This window comes from Trichomycterus rosablanca, chromosome 22 (genome assembly GCF_030014385.1).
Source record: "Trichomycterus rosablanca isolate fTriRos1 chromosome 22, fTriRos1.hap1, whole genome shotgun sequence".
Taxonomy (NCBI): Eukaryota; Metazoa; Chordata; class Actinopteri; order Siluriformes; family Trichomycteridae; genus Trichomycterus; species Trichomycterus rosablanca.
In genome coordinates, this window is record NC_086009.1 from 7,975,897 (window position 1) to 7,998,124 (window position 22,228).

At 40.8% G+C, this 22,228-nt stretch overlaps 69 non-coding genes across 69 annotated transcripts; 2 read left to right on the plus strand and 67 right to left on the minus strand.

The window, feature by feature from the left end:
- Positions 1-342: 342 nt before the first annotated feature.
- trnac-gca (transfer RNA cysteine (anticodon GCA)) lies at positions 343-414 on the minus strand. The gene has a single exon. It is a non-coding gene; the product is annotated as a tRNA-Cys (tRNA).
- Positions 415-777: 363 nt separating this feature from the next.
- On the minus strand, positions 778-849 carry trnac-gca (transfer RNA cysteine (anticodon GCA)). The gene has a single exon. It is a non-coding gene; the product is annotated as a tRNA-Cys (tRNA).
- A 146-nt stretch (positions 850-995) lies between these two features.
- trnac-gca (transfer RNA cysteine (anticodon GCA)) lies at positions 996-1,067 on the minus strand. Its single transcript has one exon. It is a non-coding gene; the product is annotated as a tRNA-Cys (tRNA).
- A 145-nt stretch (positions 1,068-1,212) lies between these two features.
- Positions 1,213-1,284, minus strand: trnac-gca (transfer RNA cysteine (anticodon GCA)). The gene has a single exon. It is a non-coding gene; the product is annotated as a tRNA-Cys (tRNA).
- A 125-nt stretch (positions 1,285-1,409) lies between these two features.
- On the minus strand, positions 1,410-1,481 carry trnac-aca (transfer RNA cysteine (anticodon ACA)). The gene has a single exon. It is a non-coding gene; the product is annotated as a tRNA-Cys (tRNA).
- Positions 1,482-1,624: 143 nt separating this feature from the next.
- trnac-gca (transfer RNA cysteine (anticodon GCA)) lies at positions 1,625-1,696 on the minus strand. Its single transcript has one exon. It is a non-coding gene; the product is annotated as a tRNA-Cys (tRNA).
- Positions 1,697-1,843: 147 nt separating this feature from the next.
- Positions 1,844-1,915, minus strand: trnac-gca (transfer RNA cysteine (anticodon GCA)). Its single transcript has one exon. It is a non-coding gene; the product is annotated as a tRNA-Cys (tRNA).
- Positions 1,916-2,039: 124 nt separating this feature from the next.
- On the minus strand, positions 2,040-2,111 carry trnac-gca (transfer RNA cysteine (anticodon GCA)). Its single transcript has one exon. It is a non-coding gene; the product is annotated as a tRNA-Cys (tRNA).
- Positions 2,112-2,474: 363 nt separating this feature from the next.
- Positions 2,475-2,546, minus strand: trnac-gca (transfer RNA cysteine (anticodon GCA)). The gene has a single exon. It is a non-coding gene; the product is annotated as a tRNA-Cys (tRNA).
- Positions 2,547-2,691: 145 nt separating this feature from the next.
- trnac-gca (transfer RNA cysteine (anticodon GCA)) lies at positions 2,692-2,763 on the minus strand. Its single transcript has one exon. It is a non-coding gene; the product is annotated as a tRNA-Cys (tRNA).
- A 145-nt stretch (positions 2,764-2,908) lies between these two features.
- trnac-gca (transfer RNA cysteine (anticodon GCA)) lies at positions 2,909-2,980 on the minus strand. The gene has a single exon. It is a non-coding gene; the product is annotated as a tRNA-Cys (tRNA).
- A 148-nt stretch (positions 2,981-3,128) lies between these two features.
- Positions 3,129-3,200, minus strand: trnac-gca (transfer RNA cysteine (anticodon GCA)). The gene has a single exon. It is a non-coding gene; the product is annotated as a tRNA-Cys (tRNA).
- A 587-nt stretch (positions 3,201-3,787) lies between these two features.
- trnac-gca (transfer RNA cysteine (anticodon GCA)) lies at positions 3,788-3,859 on the minus strand. Its single transcript has one exon. It is a non-coding gene; the product is annotated as a tRNA-Cys (tRNA).
- Positions 3,860-4,007: 148 nt separating this feature from the next.
- Positions 4,008-4,079, minus strand: trnac-gca (transfer RNA cysteine (anticodon GCA)). The gene has a single exon. It is a non-coding gene; the product is annotated as a tRNA-Cys (tRNA).
- Positions 4,080-4,224: 145 nt separating this feature from the next.
- trnac-gca (transfer RNA cysteine (anticodon GCA)) lies at positions 4,225-4,296 on the minus strand. The gene has a single exon. It is a non-coding gene; the product is annotated as a tRNA-Cys (tRNA).
- A 125-nt stretch (positions 4,297-4,421) lies between these two features.
- On the minus strand, positions 4,422-4,493 carry trnac-gca (transfer RNA cysteine (anticodon GCA)). The gene has a single exon. It is a non-coding gene; the product is annotated as a tRNA-Cys (tRNA).
- Positions 4,494-4,636: 143 nt separating this feature from the next.
- Positions 4,637-4,708, minus strand: trnac-gca (transfer RNA cysteine (anticodon GCA)). Its single transcript has one exon. It is a non-coding gene; the product is annotated as a tRNA-Cys (tRNA).
- Positions 4,709-5,571: 863 nt separating this feature from the next.
- Positions 5,572-5,645, minus strand: trnac-gca (transfer RNA cysteine (anticodon GCA)). Its single transcript has one exon. It is a non-coding gene; the product is annotated as a tRNA-Cys (tRNA).
- A 363-nt stretch (positions 5,646-6,008) lies between these two features.
- On the minus strand, positions 6,009-6,080 carry trnac-gca (transfer RNA cysteine (anticodon GCA)). Its single transcript has one exon. It is a non-coding gene; the product is annotated as a tRNA-Cys (tRNA).
- A 146-nt stretch (positions 6,081-6,226) lies between these two features.
- Positions 6,227-6,298, minus strand: trnac-gca (transfer RNA cysteine (anticodon GCA)). Its single transcript has one exon. It is a non-coding gene; the product is annotated as a tRNA-Cys (tRNA).
- A 145-nt stretch (positions 6,299-6,443) lies between these two features.
- trnac-gca (transfer RNA cysteine (anticodon GCA)) lies at positions 6,444-6,515 on the minus strand. Its single transcript has one exon. It is a non-coding gene; the product is annotated as a tRNA-Cys (tRNA).
- A 125-nt stretch (positions 6,516-6,640) lies between these two features.
- On the minus strand, positions 6,641-6,712 carry trnac-gca (transfer RNA cysteine (anticodon GCA)). The gene has a single exon. It is a non-coding gene; the product is annotated as a tRNA-Cys (tRNA).
- A 143-nt stretch (positions 6,713-6,855) lies between these two features.
- Positions 6,856-6,927, minus strand: trnac-gca (transfer RNA cysteine (anticodon GCA)). Its single transcript has one exon. It is a non-coding gene; the product is annotated as a tRNA-Cys (tRNA).
- Positions 6,928-7,289: 362 nt separating this feature from the next.
- On the minus strand, positions 7,290-7,361 carry trnac-gca (transfer RNA cysteine (anticodon GCA)). The gene has a single exon. It is a non-coding gene; the product is annotated as a tRNA-Cys (tRNA).
- Positions 7,362-7,507: 146 nt separating this feature from the next.
- trnac-gca (transfer RNA cysteine (anticodon GCA)) lies at positions 7,508-7,579 on the minus strand. The gene has a single exon. It is a non-coding gene; the product is annotated as a tRNA-Cys (tRNA).
- A 146-nt stretch (positions 7,580-7,725) lies between these two features.
- Positions 7,726-7,797, minus strand: trnac-gca (transfer RNA cysteine (anticodon GCA)). The gene has a single exon. It is a non-coding gene; the product is annotated as a tRNA-Cys (tRNA).
- A 145-nt stretch (positions 7,798-7,942) lies between these two features.
- Positions 7,943-8,014, minus strand: trnac-gca (transfer RNA cysteine (anticodon GCA)). The gene has a single exon. It is a non-coding gene; the product is annotated as a tRNA-Cys (tRNA).
- A 125-nt stretch (positions 8,015-8,139) lies between these two features.
- On the minus strand, positions 8,140-8,211 carry trnac-gca (transfer RNA cysteine (anticodon GCA)). The gene has a single exon. It is a non-coding gene; the product is annotated as a tRNA-Cys (tRNA).
- A 143-nt stretch (positions 8,212-8,354) lies between these two features.
- On the minus strand, positions 8,355-8,426 carry trnac-gca (transfer RNA cysteine (anticodon GCA)). The gene has a single exon. It is a non-coding gene; the product is annotated as a tRNA-Cys (tRNA).
- Positions 8,427-8,574: 148 nt separating this feature from the next.
- On the minus strand, positions 8,575-8,646 carry trnac-gca (transfer RNA cysteine (anticodon GCA)). The gene has a single exon. It is a non-coding gene; the product is annotated as a tRNA-Cys (tRNA).
- Positions 8,647-9,009: 363 nt separating this feature from the next.
- trnac-gca (transfer RNA cysteine (anticodon GCA)) lies at positions 9,010-9,081 on the minus strand. Its single transcript has one exon. It is a non-coding gene; the product is annotated as a tRNA-Cys (tRNA).
- Positions 9,082-9,227: 146 nt separating this feature from the next.
- Positions 9,228-9,299, minus strand: trnac-gca (transfer RNA cysteine (anticodon GCA)). The gene has a single exon. It is a non-coding gene; the product is annotated as a tRNA-Cys (tRNA).
- A 148-nt stretch (positions 9,300-9,447) lies between these two features.
- trnac-gca (transfer RNA cysteine (anticodon GCA)) lies at positions 9,448-9,519 on the minus strand. The gene has a single exon. It is a non-coding gene; the product is annotated as a tRNA-Cys (tRNA).
- A 146-nt stretch (positions 9,520-9,665) lies between these two features.
- trnac-gca (transfer RNA cysteine (anticodon GCA)) lies at positions 9,666-9,737 on the minus strand. The gene has a single exon. It is a non-coding gene; the product is annotated as a tRNA-Cys (tRNA).
- A 124-nt stretch (positions 9,738-9,861) lies between these two features.
- trnac-gca (transfer RNA cysteine (anticodon GCA)) lies at positions 9,862-9,933 on the minus strand. Its single transcript has one exon. It is a non-coding gene; the product is annotated as a tRNA-Cys (tRNA).
- A 143-nt stretch (positions 9,934-10,076) lies between these two features.
- trnac-gca (transfer RNA cysteine (anticodon GCA)) lies at positions 10,077-10,148 on the minus strand. The gene has a single exon. It is a non-coding gene; the product is annotated as a tRNA-Cys (tRNA).
- A 148-nt stretch (positions 10,149-10,296) lies between these two features.
- On the minus strand, positions 10,297-10,368 carry trnac-gca (transfer RNA cysteine (anticodon GCA)). Its single transcript has one exon. It is a non-coding gene; the product is annotated as a tRNA-Cys (tRNA).
- Positions 10,369-10,731: 363 nt separating this feature from the next.
- On the minus strand, positions 10,732-10,803 carry trnac-gca (transfer RNA cysteine (anticodon GCA)). Its single transcript has one exon. It is a non-coding gene; the product is annotated as a tRNA-Cys (tRNA).
- A 147-nt stretch (positions 10,804-10,950) lies between these two features.
- On the minus strand, positions 10,951-11,022 carry trnac-aca (transfer RNA cysteine (anticodon ACA)). Its single transcript has one exon. It is a non-coding gene; the product is annotated as a tRNA-Cys (tRNA).
- A 145-nt stretch (positions 11,023-11,167) lies between these two features.
- On the minus strand, positions 11,168-11,239 carry trnac-gca (transfer RNA cysteine (anticodon GCA)). The gene has a single exon. It is a non-coding gene; the product is annotated as a tRNA-Cys (tRNA).
- A 125-nt stretch (positions 11,240-11,364) lies between these two features.
- trnac-gca (transfer RNA cysteine (anticodon GCA)) lies at positions 11,365-11,436 on the minus strand. The gene has a single exon. It is a non-coding gene; the product is annotated as a tRNA-Cys (tRNA).
- Positions 11,437-11,579: 143 nt separating this feature from the next.
- On the minus strand, positions 11,580-11,651 carry trnac-gca (transfer RNA cysteine (anticodon GCA)). The gene has a single exon. It is a non-coding gene; the product is annotated as a tRNA-Cys (tRNA).
- Positions 11,652-12,015: 364 nt separating this feature from the next.
- On the minus strand, positions 12,016-12,087 carry trnac-gca (transfer RNA cysteine (anticodon GCA)). Its single transcript has one exon. It is a non-coding gene; the product is annotated as a tRNA-Cys (tRNA).
- A 147-nt stretch (positions 12,088-12,234) lies between these two features.
- Positions 12,235-12,306, minus strand: trnac-aca (transfer RNA cysteine (anticodon ACA)). The gene has a single exon. It is a non-coding gene; the product is annotated as a tRNA-Cys (tRNA).
- Positions 12,307-12,451: 145 nt separating this feature from the next.
- trnac-gca (transfer RNA cysteine (anticodon GCA)) lies at positions 12,452-12,523 on the minus strand. Its single transcript has one exon. It is a non-coding gene; the product is annotated as a tRNA-Cys (tRNA).
- A 125-nt stretch (positions 12,524-12,648) lies between these two features.
- Positions 12,649-12,720, minus strand: trnac-gca (transfer RNA cysteine (anticodon GCA)). The gene has a single exon. It is a non-coding gene; the product is annotated as a tRNA-Cys (tRNA).
- Positions 12,721-12,863: 143 nt separating this feature from the next.
- Positions 12,864-12,935, minus strand: trnac-gca (transfer RNA cysteine (anticodon GCA)). The gene has a single exon. It is a non-coding gene; the product is annotated as a tRNA-Cys (tRNA).
- A 148-nt stretch (positions 12,936-13,083) lies between these two features.
- trnac-gca (transfer RNA cysteine (anticodon GCA)) lies at positions 13,084-13,155 on the minus strand. The gene has a single exon. It is a non-coding gene; the product is annotated as a tRNA-Cys (tRNA).
- Positions 13,156-13,518: 363 nt separating this feature from the next.
- Positions 13,519-13,590, minus strand: trnac-gca (transfer RNA cysteine (anticodon GCA)). Its single transcript has one exon. It is a non-coding gene; the product is annotated as a tRNA-Cys (tRNA).
- Positions 13,591-13,736: 146 nt separating this feature from the next.
- On the minus strand, positions 13,737-13,808 carry trnac-gca (transfer RNA cysteine (anticodon GCA)). Its single transcript has one exon. It is a non-coding gene; the product is annotated as a tRNA-Cys (tRNA).
- Positions 13,809-13,953: 145 nt separating this feature from the next.
- On the minus strand, positions 13,954-14,025 carry trnac-gca (transfer RNA cysteine (anticodon GCA)). The gene has a single exon. It is a non-coding gene; the product is annotated as a tRNA-Cys (tRNA).
- Positions 14,026-14,392: 367 nt separating this feature from the next.
- Positions 14,393-14,464, minus strand: trnac-gca (transfer RNA cysteine (anticodon GCA)). Its single transcript has one exon. It is a non-coding gene; the product is annotated as a tRNA-Cys (tRNA).
- Positions 14,465-14,609: 145 nt separating this feature from the next.
- On the minus strand, positions 14,610-14,681 carry trnac-gca (transfer RNA cysteine (anticodon GCA)). The gene has a single exon. It is a non-coding gene; the product is annotated as a tRNA-Cys (tRNA).
- Positions 14,682-14,806: 125 nt separating this feature from the next.
- trnac-gca (transfer RNA cysteine (anticodon GCA)) lies at positions 14,807-14,878 on the minus strand. Its single transcript has one exon. It is a non-coding gene; the product is annotated as a tRNA-Cys (tRNA).
- A 146-nt stretch (positions 14,879-15,024) lies between these two features.
- On the minus strand, positions 15,025-15,096 carry trnac-gca (transfer RNA cysteine (anticodon GCA)). The gene has a single exon. It is a non-coding gene; the product is annotated as a tRNA-Cys (tRNA).
- A 145-nt stretch (positions 15,097-15,241) lies between these two features.
- Positions 15,242-15,313, minus strand: trnac-gca (transfer RNA cysteine (anticodon GCA)). Its single transcript has one exon. It is a non-coding gene; the product is annotated as a tRNA-Cys (tRNA).
- Positions 15,314-15,438: 125 nt separating this feature from the next.
- Positions 15,439-15,510, minus strand: trnac-gca (transfer RNA cysteine (anticodon GCA)). Its single transcript has one exon. It is a non-coding gene; the product is annotated as a tRNA-Cys (tRNA).
- A 143-nt stretch (positions 15,511-15,653) lies between these two features.
- Positions 15,654-15,725, minus strand: trnac-gca (transfer RNA cysteine (anticodon GCA)). Its single transcript has one exon. It is a non-coding gene; the product is annotated as a tRNA-Cys (tRNA).
- A 1,436-nt stretch (positions 15,726-17,161) lies between these two features.
- On the minus strand, positions 17,162-17,233 carry trnac-gca (transfer RNA cysteine (anticodon GCA)). Its single transcript has one exon. It is a non-coding gene; the product is annotated as a tRNA-Cys (tRNA).
- Positions 17,234-17,377: 144 nt separating this feature from the next.
- On the minus strand, positions 17,378-17,449 carry trnac-gca (transfer RNA cysteine (anticodon GCA)). The gene has a single exon. It is a non-coding gene; the product is annotated as a tRNA-Cys (tRNA).
- A 145-nt stretch (positions 17,450-17,594) lies between these two features.
- Positions 17,595-17,666, minus strand: trnac-gca (transfer RNA cysteine (anticodon GCA)). The gene has a single exon. It is a non-coding gene; the product is annotated as a tRNA-Cys (tRNA).
- Positions 17,667-17,790: 124 nt separating this feature from the next.
- Positions 17,791-17,862, minus strand: trnac-gca (transfer RNA cysteine (anticodon GCA)). Its single transcript has one exon. It is a non-coding gene; the product is annotated as a tRNA-Cys (tRNA).
- Positions 17,863-18,004: 142 nt separating this feature from the next.
- Positions 18,005-18,076, minus strand: trnac-gca (transfer RNA cysteine (anticodon GCA)). Its single transcript has one exon. It is a non-coding gene; the product is annotated as a tRNA-Cys (tRNA).
- Positions 18,077-18,224: 148 nt separating this feature from the next.
- Positions 18,225-18,296, minus strand: trnac-gca (transfer RNA cysteine (anticodon GCA)). The gene has a single exon. It is a non-coding gene; the product is annotated as a tRNA-Cys (tRNA).
- A 363-nt stretch (positions 18,297-18,659) lies between these two features.
- On the minus strand, positions 18,660-18,731 carry trnac-gca (transfer RNA cysteine (anticodon GCA)). Its single transcript has one exon. It is a non-coding gene; the product is annotated as a tRNA-Cys (tRNA).
- Positions 18,732-18,877: 146 nt separating this feature from the next.
- trnac-gca (transfer RNA cysteine (anticodon GCA)) lies at positions 18,878-18,949 on the minus strand. The gene has a single exon. It is a non-coding gene; the product is annotated as a tRNA-Cys (tRNA).
- A 479-nt stretch (positions 18,950-19,428) lies between these two features.
- On the minus strand, positions 19,429-19,500 carry trnac-gca (transfer RNA cysteine (anticodon GCA)). The gene has a single exon. It is a non-coding gene; the product is annotated as a tRNA-Cys (tRNA).
- A 489-nt stretch (positions 19,501-19,989) lies between these two features.
- On the plus strand, positions 19,990-20,061 carry trnac-gca (transfer RNA cysteine (anticodon GCA)). The gene has a single exon. It is a non-coding gene; the product is annotated as a tRNA-Cys (tRNA).
- A 145-nt stretch (positions 20,062-20,206) lies between these two features.
- Positions 20,207-20,278, plus strand: trnac-gca (transfer RNA cysteine (anticodon GCA)). The gene has a single exon. It is a non-coding gene; the product is annotated as a tRNA-Cys (tRNA).
- The last annotated feature ends 1,950 nt before the right edge of the window (positions 20,279-22,228 follow it).

Consider the following 22,228-nt stretch of genomic DNA (forward strand, 5'->3'; position numbering starts at 1 on the left):
ACAAAATGTATAAAAGGAGGTAGGAAAGTGATTTTTAAAAATGAAAAATTAAAATAACAGAGAAGGTCTGAATTTCCAACTTTTTAGATCTACATATAGGTTGTAACTTTTCTTTCTGGTACATTTTTGTGCATCTGTTTTTTTTTTGTGCTCTTGATCTGCAGTCAAATGCTCTACCACTGAGCTATACCCCCATCCATAGGGTAATCAATTTTCATTAGATCTAAAAATCCAACCAAGAATAATAGCAAATAAGCTGACAAAATTGGCTGGTTAAACAGAAAAGTCATTGTGCCCTTTAGTTAAACATGGCACCAAAGTTTTTAAACTAGGGAAATCTTGAGGGGGCACCCAGATTTGAACTGGGGACATCTTGATCTGCAGTCAAACGCTCTACCACTGAGCTATACCCCCACATATAGAGGTCCTTTTCATTAGATCTCAAAATCCAACCAAGAATAGAAGCAAAGAAACTGACAAATTGACTGGTTACACAGAAAAATTGTACTGCCCATTAGTTAAACGTGGCACCAAAATTTTAAGACTAAAGTAATTTGGAGGGGGCACCCAGATTCGTACTGGTCACATCTTGATCTGCAGACAAACGCTCTACCACTGAGCTAGATAAGATTTCTTTAGTCTTAAAAATTTTAATTAGATCACAAAATCTGACCAGGAATAGTAGCAATGCAACTGACAAATTGGCTGGTTAACCGGAGGAACTGTGTGGCCTTTAGTTAAACGTGGCACCAAAATTTTAAGATTAAAGTAATCATGAGGGAGCACCCAGATTTGAACTGGGGACCTCTTGATCTGCAGTCAAATGCTCTACCACTGAGCTATACCCCCACCTGTAAGAGTCAATTATCATTAGATCTCAAAATCCAACCAAGAATAGTAGCAATGCAACTGACAAAATTGGCTGGTTAAACAGAAAAATTGTACTGCCCATTAGTTAAACGTGGCACCAAAATTTTAAAACTAAAGAGGTCATGAGGGGGCACCCATATTTGAACTGGGGACCTCTTGATCTGCAGTCAAATGCTCTACCACTGAGCAATACCCCCAAGCGCAAAGGCAATTTTTCATTCGATCTCAAAATCCAACCAAGAATTGTAGCACTGCACGTCACAAATTGGCTGGTTAAACAGAAAAGTCATGGTGCGCTTTAATTAAATGTGGCATCAAAGTTTTAAAAGTAGGAAAATCTTGAGGGGGCACCCAGAGTTGAACTAGGGACCTCTTGATCTGCAGTCAAATGCTCTACCACTGAGCTATACCCCCAACTACACTGGCAGATTTTCATTAGCTCTCAAAATCCACTGACAAAACTGGCTGGCTAAACTGAAAAATTGTACTGCACTTTAGTTAAACATGGCACCAAAATTTTAAGACTAAAGAAGTCTTGAGGGGGGCACCCAGATTTGAACTGAAGACCTCTTGATCTGTAGTCAAACGCTCTACCACTTAGCTATACCCCCACCCACAAGGGCAAGTTGTCATTAGATCTCAAAATCCGACCAAGAATAGTAGTAATGCAACTGACAAATTGACTGGTTAACCGCAGGAACTGTGTGGCCTTTAGTTAAACGTGGCACCAAAAGTTTTAAAGTAAGAAATCTTGAGGGGGCACCCAGATTTGAACTGGGGACCTCTTGATCTGCAGTCAAATGCTCTACCACTGAGCTATACCCCCATCCATAGGGTAATCAATTTTCATTAGATCTAAAAATCCAACCAAGAATAATAGCAAATAAGCTGACAAAATTGGCTGGTTAAACAGAAAAGTCATTGTGCTCTTTAGTTAAGCATGGCACCAAAGTTTTTAAACTAGGGAAATCTTGGGGGGCACCCAGATTTGAACTGAGGACATCTTGATCTGCAGTCAAATGCTCTACCACTGAGCTATACCCCCTACTACAATGGCTGATTTTCATTAGATCTCAAAATCCACTGACAAAACTGGCTGGCTAAACTGAAAAATTGTACTGCACTTTAGTTAAACGTGGCACCAAAATTTTAAGACTAAAGAAGTCTTGAGGGGGCACCCAGATTTGAACTGAAGACCTCTTGATCTGCAGTCAAACGCTCTACCACTGAGCTATACCCCCACATATAGAGGTCCTTTTCATTAGATCTCAAAATCCAACCAAGAATAGAAGCAAAGAAACTGACAAATTGACTGGTTACACAGAAAAATTGTACTGCCCATTAGTTAAACGTGGCACCAAAATTTTAAGACTAAAGTAATTTGGAGGGGGCACCCAGATTCATACTGGTCACATCTTGATCTGCAGACAAACGCTCTACCACTGAGCTAGATAAGATTTCTTTAGTCTTAAAAATTTTAATTAGATCACAAAATCTGACCAGGAATAGTAGCAATGCAACTGACAAATTGGCTGGTTAACCGGAGGAACTGTGTGGCCTTTAGTTAAACGTGGCACCAAAATTTTAAGATTAAAGTAATCATGAGGGAGCACCCAGATTTGAACTGGCGACCTCTTGATCTGCAGTCAAATGCTCTACCACTGAGCAATACCCCCAAGCGCAAAGGCAATTTTTCATTCGATCTCAAAATCCAACCAAGAATTGTAGCACTGCACGTCACAAATTGGCTGGTTAAACAGAAAAGTCATGGTGCGCTTTAATTAAATGTGGCATCAAAGTTTTAAAAGTAGGAAAATCTTGAGGGGGCACCCAGATTTGAACTGGGGACCTCTTGATCTGCAGTCAAATGCGCTACCACTGAGCAATACCCCCAAGCGCAAAAGCAATTTTTCATTCGATCTCAAAATCCAACCAAGAATTGTAGCACTGCACGTGACAAATTGGCTGGTTAAACAGAAAAGTCATGGTGCGCTTTAATTAAATGTGGCATCAAAGTTTTAAAAGTAGGAAAATCTTGAGGGGGCACCCAGATTTGAACTGGGGACCTCTTGATCTGCAGTCAAATGCTCTACCACTGAGCTATACCCCCATCCATAGGGTAATCAATTTTCATTAGATCTAAAAATCCAACCAAGAATAATAGCAAATAAGCTGACAAAATTGGCTGGTTAAACAGAAAAGTCATTGTGCCCTTTAGTTAAGCATGGCACCAAAGTTTTTAAACTAGGGAAATCTTGAGGGGGCACCCAGATTTGAACTGAGGACATCTTGATCTGCAGTCAAACGCTCTACCACTGAGCTATACCCCCACATATAGAGGTCCTTTTCATTAGATCTCAAAATCCAACCAAGAATAGAAGCAAAGAAACTGACAAATTGACTGTTTACACAGAAAAATTGTACTGCCCATTAGTTAAACGTGGCACCAAAATTTTAAGACTAAAGTAATTTGGAGGGGGCACCCAGATTCGTACTGGTCACATCTTGATCTGCAGACAAACGCTCTACCACTGAGCTAGATAAGATTTCTTTAGTCTTAAAAATTTTAATTAGATCACAAAATCTGACCAGGAATAGTAGCAATGCAACTGACAAATTGGCTGGTTAACCGGAGGAACTGTGTGGCCTTTAGTTAAACGTGGCACCAAAATTTTAAGATTAAAGTAATCATGAGGGAGCACCCAGTTTTGAACTGGCGACCTCTTGATCTGCAGTCAAATGCTCTACCACTGAGCCTGTAAGAGTCAATTATCTGTCAGAGTCAATTATCATTAGATCTCAAAATCCAACCAAGAATAGTAGCAATGCAACTGGCAAAATTGGCTGGTTAAACAGAAAAATTGTACTGCCCATTAGTTAAACGTGGCACCAAAATTTTAAAACTAAAGAGGTCATGAGGGGGCACCCAGATTTGAACTGGGGACCTCTTGATCTGCAGTCAAATGCTCTACCACTGAGCTATACCCCCATCCATAGGGTAATCAATTTTCATTAGATCTAAAAATCCAACCAAGAATAATAGCAAATAAGCTGACAAAATTGGCTGGTTAAACAGAAAAGTCATTGTGCCCTTTAGTTAAACATGGCACCAAAGCTTTTAAACTAGGGAAATCTTGAGGGGGCACCCAGATTTGAACTGGGGACATCTTGATCTGCAGTCAAATGCTCTACCACTGAGCTATACCCCCAAGCGCAAAGGCCATTTTTCATTCGATCTCAAAATCCAACCAAGAATTGTAGCACTGCACGTCACAAATTGGCTGGTTAAACAGAAAAGTCATGGTGCGCTTTAATTAAATGTGGCATCAAAGTTTTAAAAGTAGGAAAATCTTGAGGGGGCACCCAGATTTGAACTAGGGACCTCTTGATCTGCAGTCAAATGCTCTACCACTGAGCTATACCCCCTACTACAATGGCTGATTTTCATTAGATCTCAAAATCCACTGACAAAACTGGCTGGCTAAACTGAAAAATTGTACTGCACTTTAGTTAAACGTGGCACCAAAATTTTAAGACTAAAGAAGTCTTGAGGGGGGCACCCAGATTTGAACTGAAGACCTCTTGATCTGCAGTCAAACGCTCTACCACTGAGCTATACCCCCTCCCACAAGAGCAATTTGTCATTAGATTTAAAAATCCGACCAAGAATAGTAGTAATGCAACTGACAAATTGGCTGTTTAACCGCAGGAACTGTGTGGCCTTTAGTTAAACGTGGCACCAAAAGTTTTAAAGTAAGAAATCTTGAAGGGGCACCCAAATTTGAACTGGGGACCTCTTGATCTGCAGTCAAATGCTCTACCACTGAGCTATACCCCCATCCGTAGGGTAATCAATTTTCATTAGATCTAAAAATCCAACCAAGAATAATAGCAAATAAGCTGACAAAATTGGCTGGTTAAACAGAAAAGTCATTGTGCCCTTTAGTTAAACATGGCACCAAAGTTTTTAAACTAGGGAAATCTTGAGGGGGCACCCAGACAGGGCCGGCGCTAGGGGGGGGGCTGAGGGGGGCATTGCCCCCCCAAATTGTGTCTTTGCCCCCCCAAGCACAATGCAAGCAACGGCTATTTTTAAAATTATCTCTGAACCAATCACAAAAATGCATTTTGTTTTACAGTGTGAAGATATTTCCTTGCTTATTCCTGATTGGCTCTTTGAGTCGTATAAAAATCGGCAGACTGCCCCAAACAGTTCAGTTCGGCAGTATATGTTCTGTTAGTGTGAGCGAGAGGCAGGTATACTGGTAAACACTCTTCTGAGTTTAAACTGACTTCCACATGGTAATATTTGCTTAACTGTGGTTTTTCGTTGCTTTAATGTTACTTACCTCTTACATAGGTGTTGCTTAAATTATTTTATTAGCCGTTAGCGGTTAGGCTAATGAACTAATGGCAATTTAATTAAGGGGGCGTATAAAAATGAAATACAATTAGATAATCTTTTTTCTCCATTTACATAATCAACATGTATTTTTTAATCATTGGGTTTTAAGTTTAAGTTCGAAAACATGCATTTTTATTTCTTTACCTCATACATCACTTTAAGCCAGTATCAATAGCTTGGCTGTCATCATTCATGCACAAATCAAGCCTTGAATATATTTCTGGCTTCAAAAACATGACTATCAACATGCCCCCTCATTAGGTTTTACTGCCCCCCCAAGCAAAGCAGTCTAGAACCGGGGCTGCACCCAGATTTGAACTGGGGACATCTTGATCTGCAGTCAAACGCTCTACCACTGAGCTATACCCCCACATATAGAGGTCCTTTTCATTAGATCTCAAAATCCAACCAAGAATAGAAGCAAAGAAACTGACAAATTGACTGGTTACACAGAAAAATTGTACTGCCCATTAGTTAAACGTGGCACCAAAATTTTAAGACTAAAGTAATTTGGAGGGGGCACCCAGATTCGTACTGGTCACATCTTGATCTGCAGACAAACGCTCTACCACTGAGCTAGATAAGATTTCTTTAGTCTTAAAAATTTTAATTAGATCACAAAATCTGACCAGGAATAGTAGCATTGCAACTGACAAATTGGCTGGTTAACCGGAGGAACTGTGTGGCCTTTAGTTAAACGTGGCACCAAAATTTTAAGATTAAAATACTCATGAGGGAGCACCCAGATTCGAACTGGGGACCTCTTGATCTGCAGTCAAATGCTCTACCACTGAGCTATACCCCCACCTGTAAGAGTCAATTATCATTCGATCTCAAAATCCAACCAAGAATAGTAGCAATGCAACTGACAAAATTGACAGGTTAAACAGAAAAATTGTACTGCCCATTAGTTAAACGTGGCACCAAAATTTTAAAACTAAAGAGATCATGAGGGGGCACCCAGATTTGAACTGGGGACCTCTTGATCTGCAGTCAAATGCTCTACCACTGAGCAATACCCCCAAGTGCAAAGGCCGTTTTTCATTCGATCTCAAAATCCAACCAAGAATTGTAGCACTGCACGTGACAAATTGGCTGGTTAAACAGAAAAGTCATGGTGCGCTTTAATTAAATGTGGCATCAAAGTTTTAAAAGTAGGAAAATCTTGAGGGGGCACCCAGATTTGAACTAGAGACCTCTTGATCTGCAGTCAAATGCTCTACCACTGAGCTATACCCCCAACTACACTGGCTGATTTTCATTAGATCTCAAAATCCACTGACAAAACTGGCTGGCTAAACTGAAAAATTGTACTGCACTTTAGTTAAACGTGGCACCAAAATTTTAAGACTAAAGAAGTCTTGAGGGGGGCACCCAGATTTGAACTGGGGACCTCTTGATCTGCAGTCAAACGCTCTACCACTGAGCTATACCCCCACACACAAGGGCAATTTGTCATTAGATCTCAAAATCCGACCAAGAATAGTAGTAATGCAACTGACAAATTGGCTGGTTAACCGCAGGAACTGTGTGGCCTTTAGTTAAACGTGGCACCAAAAGCTTTAAAGTAAGAAATCTTGAGGGGGCACCCAGATTTGAACTGGGGACCTCTTGATCTGCAGTCAAACGCTCTACCACTGAGCTATACCCCACATATAGAGGTCCTTTTCATTAGATCTCAAAATCCAACCAAGAATAGAAGCAAAGAAACTGACAAATTGACTGGTTACACAGAAAAATTGTACTGCCCATTAGTTAAACGTGGCACCAAAATTTTAAGACTAAAGTAATTTGGAGGGGGCACCCAGATTCGTACTGGTCACATCTTGATCTGCAGACAAACGCTCTACCACTGAGCTAGATAAGATTTCTTTAGTCTTAAAAATTTTAATTACATCACAAAATCTGACCAGGAATAGTAGCAATGCAACTGACAAATTGGCTGGTTAACCGGAGGAACTGTGTGGCCTTTAGTTAAACGTGGCACCAAAATTTTAAGATTAAAGTAATCATGAGGGAGCACCCAGATTTGAACTGGGGACCTCTTGATCTGCAGTCAAATGCTCTACCACTGAGCTATACCCCCACCTGTAAGAGTCAATTATCATTAGATCTCAAAATCCAACCAAGAATAGTAGCAATGCAACTGACAAAATTGGCTGGTTAAACAAAAAAATTGTACTGCCCATTAGTTAAACGTGGCACCAAAATTTTAAAACTAAAGAGGTCATGAGGGGGCACCCATATTTGAACTGGGGACCTCTCGATCTGCAGTCAAATGCTCTACCACTGAGCTATACCCCCACTTGTAAGAGTCAATTATCATTCGATCTCAAAATCCAACCAAGAATAGTAGCAATGCAACTGACAAAATTGACAGGTTAAACAGAAAAATTGTACTGCCCATTAGTTAAACGTGGCACCAAAATTTTTAAACTAAAGAGATCATGAGGGGGCACCCAGATTTGAACTGGGGACCTCTTGATCTGCAGTCAAATGCTCTACCACTGAGCTATACCCCCAAGTGCAAATGCCGTTTTTCATTCGATCTCAAAAACCAACCAAGAATTGTAGCACTGCACGTGACAAATTGGCTGGTTAAACAGAAAAGTCATGGTGCGCTTTAATTAAATGTGGCATCAAAGTTTTAAAAGTAGGAAAATCTTGAGGGGGCACCCAGATTTGAACTAGAGACCTCTTGATCTGCAGTCAAATGCTCTACCACTGAGCTATACCCCCAACTACACTGGCTGATTTTCATTAGATCTCAAAATCCACTGACAAAACTGGCTGGCTAAACTGAAAAATTGTACTGCACTTTAGTTAAACGTGGCACCAAAATTTTAAGACTAAAGAAGTGTTGAGGGGGGCACCCAGATTTGAACTGAAGACCTCTTGATCTGCAGTCAAACGCTCTACCACTGAGCTATACCCCCACACACAAGGGCAAGTTGTCATTAGATCTCAAAATCCGACCAAGAATAGTAGTAATGCAACTGACAAATTGACTGGTTAACCGCAGGAACTGTGTGGCCTTTAGTTAAAAGTGGCACCAAAAGTTTTAAAGTAAGAAATCTTGAGGGCGCACCCAGATTTGAACTGGGGACCTCTTGATCTGCAGTCAAATGCTCTACCACTGAGCTATACCCCCATCCATAGGGTAATCAATTTTCATTAGATCTAAAAATCCAACCAAGAATAATAGCAAATAAGCTGACAAAATTGGCTGGTTAAACAGAAAAGTCATTGTGCCCTTTAGTTAAACATGGCACCAAAGTTTTTAAACTAGGGAAATCTTGAGGGGGCACCCAGATTTGAACTGGGGACATCTTGATCTGCAGTCAAACGCTCTACCACTGAGCTATACCCCCACATATAGAGGTCCTTTTCATTAGATCTCAAAATCCAACCAAGAATAGAAGCAAAGAAACTGACAAATTGACTGGTTACACAGAAAAATTGTACTGCCCATTAGTTAAACGTGGCACCAAAATTTTAAGACTAAAGTAATTTGGAGGGGGCACCCAGATTCGTACTGGTCACATCTTGATCTGCAGACAAACGCTCTACCACTGAGCTAGATAAGATTTCTTTAGTCTTAAAAATTTTAATTAGATCACAAAATCTGACCAGGAATAGTAGCATTGCAACTGACAAATTGGCTGGTTAACCGGAGGAACTGTGTGGCCTTTAGTTAAACGTGGCACCAAAATTTTAAGATTAAAGTAATCATGAGGGAGCACCCAGATTCGAACTGGGGACCTCTTGATCTGCAGTCAAATGCTCTACCACTGAGCTATACCCCCACCTGTAAGAGTCAATTATCATTCGATCTCAAAATCCAACCAAGAATAGTAGCAATGCAACTGACAAAATTGACAGGTTAAACAGAAAAATTGTACTGCCCATTAGTTAAACGTGGCACCAAAATTTTAAAACTAAAGAGATCATGAGGGGGCACCCAGATTTGAACTGGGGACCTCTTGATCTGCAGTCAAATGCTCTACCACTGAGCTATACCCCCATCCATAGGGTAATCAATTTTCATTAGATCTAAAAATCCAACCAAGAATAATAGCAAATAAGCTGACAAAATTGGCTGGTTAAACAGAAAAGTCATTGTGCCCTTTAGTTAAACATGGCACCAAAGTTTTTAAACTAGGGAAATCTTGAGGGGGCACCCAGATTTGAACTGGGGACCTCTTGATCTGCAGTCAAATGCTCTACCACTGAGCTATACCCCCCAAGCACAAAGGCCATTTTTCATTCGATCTCATAATCCAACCAAGAATTGTAGCACTGCACGTCACAAATTGGCTGGTTAAACAGAAAAGTCATGGTGCGCTTTAATTAAATGTGGCATCAAAGTTTTAAAAGTAGGAAAATCTTGAGGGGGCACCCAGATTTGAACTTGGGACCTCTTGATCTGCAGTCAAATGCTCTTCCACTGAGCTATACCCCCTACTACACTGGCTGATTTTCATTAGATCTCAAAATCCACTGACAAAACTGGCTGGCTAAACTGAAAAATTGTACTGCACTTTAGTTAAACGTGGCACCAAAATTTTAAGACTAAAGAAGTCTTGAGGGGGCACCCAGATTTGAACTGAAGACCTCTTGATCTGCAGTCAAATGCGCTACCACTGAGCTATACCCCCACCCACAAGGGCAATTTGTCATTAGATCTAAAAATCCGACCAAGAATAGTAGTAATGCAACTGACAAATTGGCTGGTTAACCGCAGGAACTGTGTGGCCTTTAGTTAAACGTGGCACCAAAAGTTTTAAAGTAAGAAATCTTGAGGGGGCACCCAGATTTGAACTGGGGACCTCTTGATCTGCAGTCAAATGCTCTACCACTGAGCTATACCCCCATCCATAGGGTAATCAATTTTCATTAGATCTAAAAATCCAACCAAAAATAATAGCAAATAAGCTGACAAAATTGGCTGGTTAAACAGAAAAGTCATTGTGCCCTTTAGTTAAACATGGCACCAAAGTTTTTAAACTAGGGAAATCTTGAGGGGGCACCCAGATTTGAACTGGGGACATCTTGATCTGCAGTCAAACGCTCTACCACTGAGCTATACCCCCACATATAGAGGTCCTTTTCATTAGATCTCAAAATCCAACCAAGAATAGAAGCAAAGAAACTGACAAATTGACTGGTTACACAGAAAAATTGTACTGCCCATTAGTTAAACGTGGCACCAAAATTTTAAGACTAAAGTAATTTGGAGAAGGCACCCAGATTCGTACTGGTCACATCTTGATCTGCAGACAAACGCTCTACCACTGAGCTAGATAAGATTTCTTTAGTCTTAAAAATTTTAATTAGATCACAAAATCTGACCAGGAATAGTAGCAATGCAACTGACAAATTGGCTGGTTAACCGGAGGAACTGTGTGGCCTTTAGTTAAACGTGGCACCAAAATTTTAAGATTAAAGTAATCATGAGGGAGCACCCAGATTTGAACTGGGGACCTCTTGATCTGCAGTCAAATGCTCTACCACTGAGCTATACCCCCACCTGTAAGAGTCAATTATCATTAGATCTCAAAATCCAACCAAGAATAGTAGCAATGCAACTGACAAAAATTGACTGGTTAAACAGAAAAATTGTACTGCCCATTAGTTAAACGTGGCACCAAAATTTTAAAACTAAAGAGATCATGAGGGGGCACCCAGATTTGAACTGGGGACCTCTTGATCTGTAGTCAAATGCTCTACCACTGAGCTATACCCCCAAGCGCAAAGGCAATTTTTCATTCGATCTCAAAATCCAACCAAGAATTGTAGCACTGCACGTCACAAATTGGCTGGTTAAACAGAAAAGTCATGGTGCGCTTTAATTAAATGTGGCATCAAAGTTTTAAAAGTAGGAAAATCTTGAGGGGGCACCCAGATTTGAACTAGAGACCTCTTGATCTGCAGTCAAATGCTCTACCACTGAGCTATACCCCCAACTACACTGGCTGATTTTCATTAGATCTCAAAATCCACTGACAAAACTGGCTGGCTAAACTGAAAAATTGTACTGCACTTTAGTTAAACGTGGCACCAAAATTTTAAGACTAAAGAAGTCTTGAGGGGGGCACCCAGATTTGAACTGAAGACCTCTTGATCTGCAGTCAAACGCTCTACCACTGAGCTATACCCCCACACACAAGGGCAATTTGTCATTAGATCTCAAAATCCGACCAAGAATAGTAGTAATGCAACTGACAAATTGGCTGGTTAACCGCAAGAACTGTGTGGCCTTTAGTTAAACGTGGCACCAAAAGTTTTAAAGTAAGAAATCTTGAGGGGGCACCCAGATTTGAACTGGGGACCTCTTGATCTGCAGTCAAATGCTCTACCACTGAGCTATACCCCCACATATAGAGGTCCTTTTCATTAGATCTCAAAATCCAACCAAGAATAGAAGCAAAGAAACTGACAAATTGACTGGTTACACAGAAAAATTGTACTGCCCATTAGTTAAACGTGGCACCAAAATTTTAAGACTAAAGTAATTTGGAGAAGGCACCCAGATTCGTACTGGTCACATCTTGATCTGCAGACAAACGCTCTACCACTGAGCTAGATAAGATTTCTTTAGTCTTAAAAATTTTAATTAGATCACAAAATCTGACCAGGAATAGTAGCAATGCAACTGACAAATTGGCTGGTTAACACTCTGGAACTGTGTGGCCTTTAGTTAAACGTGGCACCAAAATTTTAAGATTAAAGTAATCATGAGGGAGCACCCAGATTTGAACTGGGGACCTCTTGATCTGCAGTCAAATGCTCTACCACTGAGCTATACCCCCACCTGTAAGAGTCAATTATCATTAGATCTCAAAATCCAACCAAGAATAGTAGCAATGCAACTGACAAAAATTGACTGGTTAAACAGAAAAATTGTACTGCCCATTAGTTAAACGTGGCACCAAAATTTTAAAACTAAAGAGATCATGAGGGGGCACCCAGATTTGAACTGGGGACCTCTTGATCTGTAGTCAAATGCTCTACCACTGAGCTATACCCCCAAGCGCAAAGGCAATTTTTCATTCGATCTCAAAATCCAACCAAGAATTGTAGCACTGCACGTCACAAATTGGCTGGTTAAACAGAAAAGTCATGGTGCGCTTTAATTAAATGTGGCATCAAAGTTTTAAAAGTAGGAAAATCTTGAGGGGGCACCCAGATTTGAACTAGAGACCTCTTGATCTGCAGTCAAATGCTCTACCACTGAGCTATACCCCCAACTACACTGGCTGATTTTCATTAGATCTCAAAATCCACTGACAAAACTGGCTGGCTAAACTGAAAAATTGTACTGCACTTTAGTTAAACGTGGCACCAAAATTTTAAGACTAAAGAAGTCTTGAGGGGGGCACCCAGATTTGAACTGAAGACCTCTTGATCTGCAGTCAAACGCTCTACCACTGAGCTATACCCCCACACACAAGGGCAATTTGTCATTAGATCTCAAAATCCGACCAAGAATAGTAGTAATGCAACTGACAAATTGGCTGGTTAACCGCAAGAACTGTGTGGCCTTTAGTTAAACGTGGCACCAAAAGTTTTAAAGTAAGAAATCTTGAGGGGGCACCCAGATTTGAACTGGGGACCTCTTGATCTGCAGTCAAATGCTCTACCACTGAGCTATACCCCCATCCATAGGGTAATCAATTTTCATTAGATCTAAAAATCCAACCAAGAATAATAGCAAATAAGATGACAAAATTGGCTGGTTAAACAGAAAAGTCATTGTGCTCTTTAGTTAAACATGGCACCAAAGTTTTTAAACTAGGGAAATCTTGAGGTGGCACCCAGATTTGAACTGGGGACATCTTGATCTGCAGTCAAACGCTCTACCACTGAGCTATACCCCCACATATAGAGGTCCTTTTCATTAGATCTCAAAATCCAACCAAGAATAGAAGCAAAGAAACTGACAAATTGACTGGTTACACAGAAAAATTGTACTGCCCATTAGTTAAACGTGGCACCAAAATTTTAAGACTAAAGTAATTTGGAGGGGGCACCCAGATTCGTACTGGTCACATCTTGATCTGCAGACAAACGCTCTACCACTGAGCTAGATAAGATTTCTTTAGTCTTAAAAATTTTAATTAGATCACAAAATCTGACCAGGAATAGTAGCAATGCAACTGACAAATTGGCTGGTTAACCGGAGGAACTGTGTGGCCTTTAGTTAAACGTGGCACCAAAATTTTAAGATTAAAGTAATCATGAGGGAGCACCCAGATTTGAACTGGCGACCTCTTGATCTGCAGTCAAATGCTCTACCACTGAGCTATACCCCCACCTGTAAGAGTCAATTATCATTAGATCTCAAAATCCAACCAAGAATAGTAGCAATGCAACTGACAAAATTGGCTGGTTAAACAAAAAAATTGTACTGCCCATTAGTTAAACGTGGCACCAAAATTTTAAAACTAAAGAGGTCATGAGGGGGCACCCAGATTTGAACTGGGGACCTCTTGATCTGCAGTCAAATGCTCTACCACTGAGCAATACCCCCAAGTGCAAAGGCAATTTTTCATTCGATCTCAAAATCCAACCAAGAATTGTAGCACTGCACGTCACAAATTGGCTGGTTAAACAGAAAAGTCATGGTGCGCTTTAATTAAATGTGGCATCAAAGTTTTAAAAGTAGGAAAATCTTGAGGGGGCACCCAGATTTGAACTGGGGACCTCTTGATCTGCAGTCAAATGCTCTACCACTGAGCTATACCCCCATCCATAGGGTAATCAATTTTCATTAGATCTAAAAATCCAACCAAGAATAATAGCAAATAAGCTGACAAAATTGGCTGGTTAAACAGAAAAGTCATTGTGCCCTTTAGTTAAACATGGCACCAAAGTTTTTAAACTAGGGAAATCTTGAGGGGGCACCCAGATTTGAACTGGGGACATCTTGATCTGCAGACAAACGCTCTACCACTGAGCTAGATAAGATTTCTTTAGTCTTAAAAATTTTAATTAGATCACAAAATCTGACCAGGAATAGTAGCATTGCAACTGACAAATTGGCTGGTTAACCGGAGGAACTGTGTGGCCTTTAGTTAAACGTGGCACCAAAATTTTAAGATTAAAGTAATCATGAGGGAGCACCCAGATTCGAACTGGGGACCTCTTGATCTGCAGTCAAATGCTCTACCACTGAGCTATACCCCCAAGTGCAAAGGCCGTTTTTCATTCGATCTCAAAATCCAACCAAGAATTGTAGCACTGCACGTGACAAATTGGCTGGTTAAACAGAAAAGTCATGGTGCGCTTTAATTAAATGTGGCATCAAAGTTTTAAAAGTAGGAAAATCTTGAGGGGGCACCCAGATTTGAACTAGAGACCTCTTGATCTGCAGTCAAATGCTCTACCACTGAGCTATACCCCCAACTACACTGGCTGATTTTCATTAGATCTCAAAATCCACTGACAAAACTGGCTGGCTAAACTGAAAAATTGTACTGCACTTTAGTTAAACGTGGCACCAAAATTTTAAGACTAAAGAAGTCTTGAGGGGGGCACCCAGATTTGAACTGAAGACCTTTTGATCTGCAGTCAAATGCCCTACCACTGAGCTATACCCCCACCTGTAAGAGTCAATTATCATTCGATCTCAAAATCCAACCAAGAATAGTAGCAATGCAACTGACAAAATTGACAGGTTAAACAGAAAAATTGTACTGCCCATTAGTTAAACGTGGCACCAAAATTTTAAAACTAAAGAGATCATGAGGGGGCACCCAGATTTGAACTGGGGACCTCTCGATCTGCAGTCAAATGCTCTACCACTGAGCTATACCCCCAAGTGCAAAGGCCGTTTTTCATTCGATCTCAAAATCCAACCAAGAATTGTAGCACTGCACGTGACAAATCGGCTGGTTAAACAGAAAAGTCATGGTGCGCTTTAATTAAATGTGGCATCAAAGTTTTAAAAGTAGGAAAATCTTGAGGGGGCACCCAGATTTGAACTAGAGACCTCTTGATCTGCAGTCAAATGCTCTACCACTGAGCTATACCCCCAACTACACTGGCTGATTTTCATTAGATCTCAAAATCCACTGACAAAACTGGCTGGCTAAACTGAAAAATTGTACTGCACTTTAGTTAAACGTGGCACCAAAATTTTAAGACTAAAGAAGTCTTGAGGGGGGCACCCAGATTTGAACTGAAGACCTCTTGATCTGCAGTCAAACGCTCTACCACTGAGCTATACCCCCACACACAAGGGCAATTTGTCATTAGATCTCAAAATCCGACCAAGAATAGTAGTAATGCAACTGACAAATTGGCTGGTTAACCGCAGGAACTGTGTGGCCTTTAGTTAAACGTGGCACCAAAAGTTTTAAAGTAAGAAATCTTGAGGGGGCACCCAGATTTGAACTGGGGACCTCTTGATCTGCAGTCAAATGCTCTACCACTGAGCTATACCCCCATCCATAGCAGGGCTCTAGAGTGCGACCAATTTGGTCGCACATGCGACCTAATTTCTCAATGGTGCGACTAAAAAAAATCTCAGGTCGCACCGGTGCGACCAGGCGTCCGAGGGAAAAAAAAAACAACAGACACACATTAGGCCAATAACATGGTCTAAACCAATCAGAGATAGTGAAGGGCGGGACATTATTGTAGCGGTGATATGTGAGCGACATTCAGCTCAGCCAATCAGAATGCAGCACCAGGTTTCTACATGTGCGGATGTTCTGCAGTAAGTTTAGTTTTGTATATGAGACTCGCCGGATGTCCCCAGAATGGAAGTTCGGGTTCTGGAGCTCGGCGGTGTAAAGTGTTGTAACGCTCACTGAAGTCCTGACTAAACAGTTAAAGTGACTCTACCCTGCCGTGTGCCTTTATTCCCACACCTCCACCACCGCACAGCAAAAGACCCGCAGCATCCCCACCGGACAGCGGCTAGGTGAGCCGACCCTCTACAGTAGCAAGGGGCTAATGCTAGCGGTAAAGTGCCGCGATAGTGGAAGTAAAAACACGACAATATTTTCGTTAAGTAAAATATAAAAATAACTAAAAGACCAAAATATATTACAATACATGTAGTCAAAATACGCAGTGAGTGCACCGCAAGCGATTTTGGGAATCTGTGTAAAAGATCCAGTAAAGCCGATAATATAATGCACTGCATTTAAGATTACACTCTAACACACACACAAACATATACATATAATTTTAAATATACACACACACATAAATAGATATACACACATACATACACATTTACTCTATTATTTTTATAATTTTTATAAGTGTGCTATAATTAGTCTATAATACTATAATTAACTGTATAATTACTACAGTATATTAACTGTAAAGAGCATGGGAAGACAGTGGCCGGCAATAGTGTATTTGTGACTGGTTCTAATACATTTCGAATTGAAAGGCTGAAAAAGCCCAATGCATCTATAAAACACATTACATGCCGCGATAAATGCACTGCCCAAGTGTCCCCCTCTCCCCACTGCCTTTCAGCGGCAGGCAGCAGCAAACAGATCATCAGACAAGGCCATGTTGACCAAATTGTTAGTTATTTACAAGTCAATATTGCCTGTGTGGACAGTGATTTAAAAAAAAAAAAGTGAACCTGTAAAACTGCGGTGTTAAATGCGATGCGGTCGAAAATTTGGGTGCACCTAACTTTTGTGCTGGTGCACCTAAGAAAAAAAGTTAGGCGCACCAGTGCAACCAGTGCAAAAAGTTAGTCTAGAGCCCTGCATAGGGTAAACAATTTTTATTAGATCTAAAAATCCAACCAAGAATAATAGCAAATAAGATGACAAAATTGGCTGGTTAAACAGAAAAGTCATTGTGCCCTTTAGTTAAACATGGCACCAAAGTTTTTAAACTAGGGAAATCTTGAGGTGGCACCCAGATTTGAACTGGGGACATCTTGATCTGCAGTCAAACGCTCTACCACTGAGCTATACCCCCACATATAGAGGTCCTTTTCATTAGATCTCAAAATCCAACCAAGAATAGAAGCAAAGAAACTGACAAATTGACTGGTTACACAGAAAAATTGTACTGCCCATTAGTTAAACGTGGCACCAACATTTTAAAACTAAAGAGATCATGAGGGGGCACCCAGATTTGAACTGGGGACCTCTTGATCTGCAGTCAAATGCTCTACCACTGAGCAATACCCCCAAGCGCAAAGGCCATTTTTCATTCGATCTCAAAATCCAACCAAGAATTGTAGCACTGCACGTCACAAATTGGCTGGTTAAACAGAAAAGTCATGGTGCGCTTTAATTAAATGTGGCATCAAAGTTTTAAAAGTAGGAAAATCTTGAGGGGGCACCCAGATTTGAACTAGGGACCTCTTGATCTGCAGTCAAATGCTCTACCACTGAGCTACACCCCCTACTACACTGGCTGATATTCATTAGATCTCAAAATCCACTGACAAAACTGGCTGGCTAAACTGAAAAATTGTACTGCACTTTAGTTAAACGTGGCACCAAAATTTTAAGACTAAAGAAGTCTTGAGGGGGCACCCAGATTTGAACTGAAGACCTCTTGATCTGCAGTCAAACGCTCTACCACTGAGCTATACCCCCACCCACAAGGGCAATTTGTCATTAGATCTCAAAATCCGACCAAGAATAGTAGTAATGCAACTGACAAATTGGCTGGTTAACCGCAGGAACTGTGTGGCCTTTAGTTAAACGTGGCACCAAAATTTTTAAAGTAAAAATCTTGAGGGGGCACCCAGATTTGAACTGGGGACCTCTTGATCTGCAGTCAAATGCTCTACCACTGAGCTATACCCCCATCCATAGGGTAAACAATTTTCATTAGATCTAAAAATCCAACCAAGAATAATAGCAAATAAGCTGACAAAATTGGCTGGTTAAACAGAAAAGTCATTGTGCCCTTTAGTTAAACATGGCACCAAAGTTTTTAAACTAGGGAAATCTTGAGGGGGCACCCAGATTTGAACTGGGGACATCTTGATCTGCAGTCAAACGCTCTACCACTGAGCTATACCCCCACATATAGAGATCCTTTTCATCACATCTCAAAATCCAACCAAGAATAGAAGCAAAGAAACTGACAAATTGACTGGTTACACAGAAAAATTGTACTGCCCATTAGTTAAACGTGGCACCAAAATTTTAAGACTAAAGTAATTTGGAGGGGGCACCCAGATTCGTACTGGTCACATCTTGATCTGCAGACAAACGCTCTACCACTGAGCTAGATAAGATTTCTTTAGTCTTAAAAATTTTAATTAGATCACAAAATCTGACCAGGAATAGTAGCAATGCAACTGACAAATTGGCTGGTTAACCGGAGGAACTGTGTGGCCTTTAGTTAAACGTGGCACCAAAATTTTAAGATTAAAGTAATCATGAGGGAGCACCCAGATTTGAACTGGGGACCTCTTGATCTGCAGTCAAATGCTCTACCACTGAGCTATACCCCCACCTGTAAGAGTCAATTATCATTAGATCTCAAAATCCAACCAAGAATAGTAGCAATGCAACTGACAAAATTGGCTGGTTAAACAAAAAAATTGTACTGCCCATTAGTTAAACGTGGCACCAAAATTTTAAAACTAAAGAGGTCATGAGGGGGCACCCAGATTTGAACTGGGGACCTCTTGATCTGCAGTCAAATGCTCTACCACTGAGCTATACCCCCACATGTAGAGGTCCTTTTCATTAGATCTCAAAATCCAACCAAGAATAGAAGCAAAGAAACTGACAAATTGACTGGTTACACAGAAAAATTGTACTGCCCATTAGTTAAACGTGGCACCAAAATTTTAAGTAATTTTGAGGGGGCACCCAGATTCGTACTGGTCACATCTTGATCTGCAGACAAACGCTCTACCACTGAGCTATACCCCCACCTGTAGGGGCAAACAATCATTAGATCTCAAAATCCTACCAAGAATAGTAGCAATGCACATGACAAATTGGCTGATTAACTGGAGGAACTGTGTTGCCTTATTTTAAACATGGCATCAAAAAAGCTATACCCCCACCCATAGGGGCAGATTTTCATTGGACCGCAAAATCCGACCAAAAATAGTAGCAATGCAACTGACAAAATTGGCTGGTTAAACAGAAAAGTCATAGTACACGTTATAAACGTGGCACCAAAAGATTTAAATCTTGAGGGGGCACCCAGATTTGAACTGGGGACCTCTTGATCTGCAGTCAAATGCTCTACCACTGAGCTATACCCCCCCCCACAGGAACAAACTTTCATTAGATCTCAAAATCAGATCAAGAATAGCAAAGAAACTGATGAAATTGGCTGATTAAACATAAAAGTCATGGTGCGCTTTAATTAAACATGACACCAAAGTTTTAAAAATAATTGGCCCTCTATAGTTTTAAACTTTTGGGGCCATATTTAACTAATGGGCAGTACAATTTTTCTGTTTAACCAGCCATTTTGTCAGTTGTGTTGCTACTATTCCTGGTTGGATTTTGAGACCTAATAAAAATTGGCCCCTATGGGTGGGGGTATAGCATTTGACTGCAGATCAAGAGGTCCCCAGTTCAAATCTGGGTGCCCCCTCTTTATCAAAGTTTGGTATAGATTTACTGATCATTCTTGGAGTGATATAGATTTAGTAATCTAATGTCAATAAAACCTAGCCAATTTATCAGTTGTGTTGCTACTATTCCTGGTTGGATTTTGAGATCTAATAAAAATTGGCCCCTATGGATGGGGGTATAGCTCAGTGGTAGAGCATTTGACTGCAGATCAAGAGGTCCCCAGTTCAAATCTGGGTGCCCCCTCAATATTTCACTAGCTCTAAAATTTTGGTGCCACGTTAAATTAAAGCTCACTATGATTTTCTGTTTAACCAGCCAATTTTCAGTTGCTTTACTACTATTCCTGGTTGAAGTTTTTAAATCTAATGAAATTTGTCCCCCTATGTGTGGGGGTATAGCTCAGTGGTAGAGCATTTGACTGCAGATCAAGAGGTCCCCAGTTCAAATCTGGGTGCCCCCTAAAAATTCCCCTAGTCTTATACTGTTGGTGCCACGTTTAACTAAAGGGCAGTAAAATTTTTCTGTATAATCAGACTTGACCTGTCTTGCCCCACCAGATGTCACTGTGGGGCAATGCACGACAATCATTAACTCCAGGATAACAATAAATATTTTGTTGCACTTTTATTACATATGACCACACGTCTTAAAAATCATCCTGTACCTGTTAGGGCAGTAAAGGGCAGTATTATTCCTAGCAGTCTTCGTTTGGTGGGCATGTGGTCAGCTAGTCAGCGCCTGTCTAATCAATTGTGCAGTTGAAAACACTTTCAATAATTAGCAGTCGGGCACAATCAATAAAAATTAAAATAAATAAAATAAATAAATAGACATACATCAAGACTTTAAGTAAACTTAAGGTAGACTTCATTGTGCCTCACCAGGCTTTCTGTGCCTGTAATGTCGTCAAAAAAACTGTGATATTCCCACTGCAACTGATTAGCAAATTCAGTTAGTACTCGCAATCAACTGTTCGTAATCTAAAGTTTGAATGCTGAACTGATTACGCTCACGGTGTTAATGTTTAACTTACTGTTCTACTTTACTATAAAGCTGTTTTATGAAATAACATAAAGACCAGTTGATACAAATTCAGTGACGTTTTACTTTTTGATTTAATGCTTGTTTGTTAAAATTGACTAATGCTAGGTGGTTACTGGAAAGAATTGGGAAAATCTCTCCCTGGAACGAATTAAAACCACTACAAAAGCACCTTTTAAAAGCAGTCTAAGGATATCAATTGACAATGCAATGATCATTATTCCTCAATTCTAGCTTTACTGGCGGAAGGATACGGTGAGCATTAGGTTCCACCCTTAAAAAAGGTCAAGCGGGGCCGCTCAGGTGGCGCATCGATAAAAAAAACAAAAACACACGCTGGAACCACAGCTGGGATCTCGAATACATCGTATCGTATCGAATCTTAGCTCTGCCTGCCGGCTAAGGCTTAGGCCACATGAACAACGATTGGCCTGTTATTCAGATATGGGCGGGGCTAAGCCGGATGGGGTCTCTCTCTCTCATGACTGGTGCAATTACGACCTCTGCTGGCTGATTGATTAGAAAAGAGTAAAGGGCACTCGTCAAAGTGTAGGTGATAAGATGCATATGGCATGCTGCCCACGTGTCGGAGGGGGCGTGGGTTAGCTTTGTTCTCCTCAATCAGAGCAGGGATCGGCATTGGTGGAGAGAGGAAGCATGACGCAATCGGGCAATCGGACTTACTAAAAAGGGCAATCGGACTTGCAAAATGCATAAAGATAAGAAAACATAAAAAAAAAAAAGGTCAAGTGGGGCACCCAGATGGCACAGCGGTATAATCTGTTAGCACACCAGCACTGAGATTCTGAACTCCCAAGTTCAAGCTTCAGCTCTGCTACCGGTCGGCACCTTAGTGGGCATAATAGGCAATGCCTGCAGCAGACAAAATTGGCCGTTTAAGGTCTGTCGGGAGGGTGAAAGACTGGACTAATGTGGGTACAGAAATTGGAGGAGCGCAGAGATCAGTGCATAGCGTGAATACTGGCCTCATATGTGAATTCACTGAACGTGTGGGCAAATAAGAAGGGGTACTTTGCAAGCGTCGGAGGGAGCGTGAGGCAGGTGAATATACTCTCCTCAGACACAATAGGAGTCTCCAGCAGCGAAAGACGCATTAACTACGCTAAATTGGGAGAAAAAGGGTAAAATGCATAAACAAAATAGCAAAAAAAAAAGGTCAAGCAGCAGACATTGGGAATACCAAAGCTACAGACTGGCAAAGGGCAAAAAGATTCTTAACTAACCGGGATGCTCACCAGTTTACTTAAATGTCACTCAAAAACTATAGAATGACACAGAACAACCTACGTAAAGAACAGCAAACGGCAGTTAGAATTAGTCTTACCTGACAAAGCTGAAGATGTGCGAA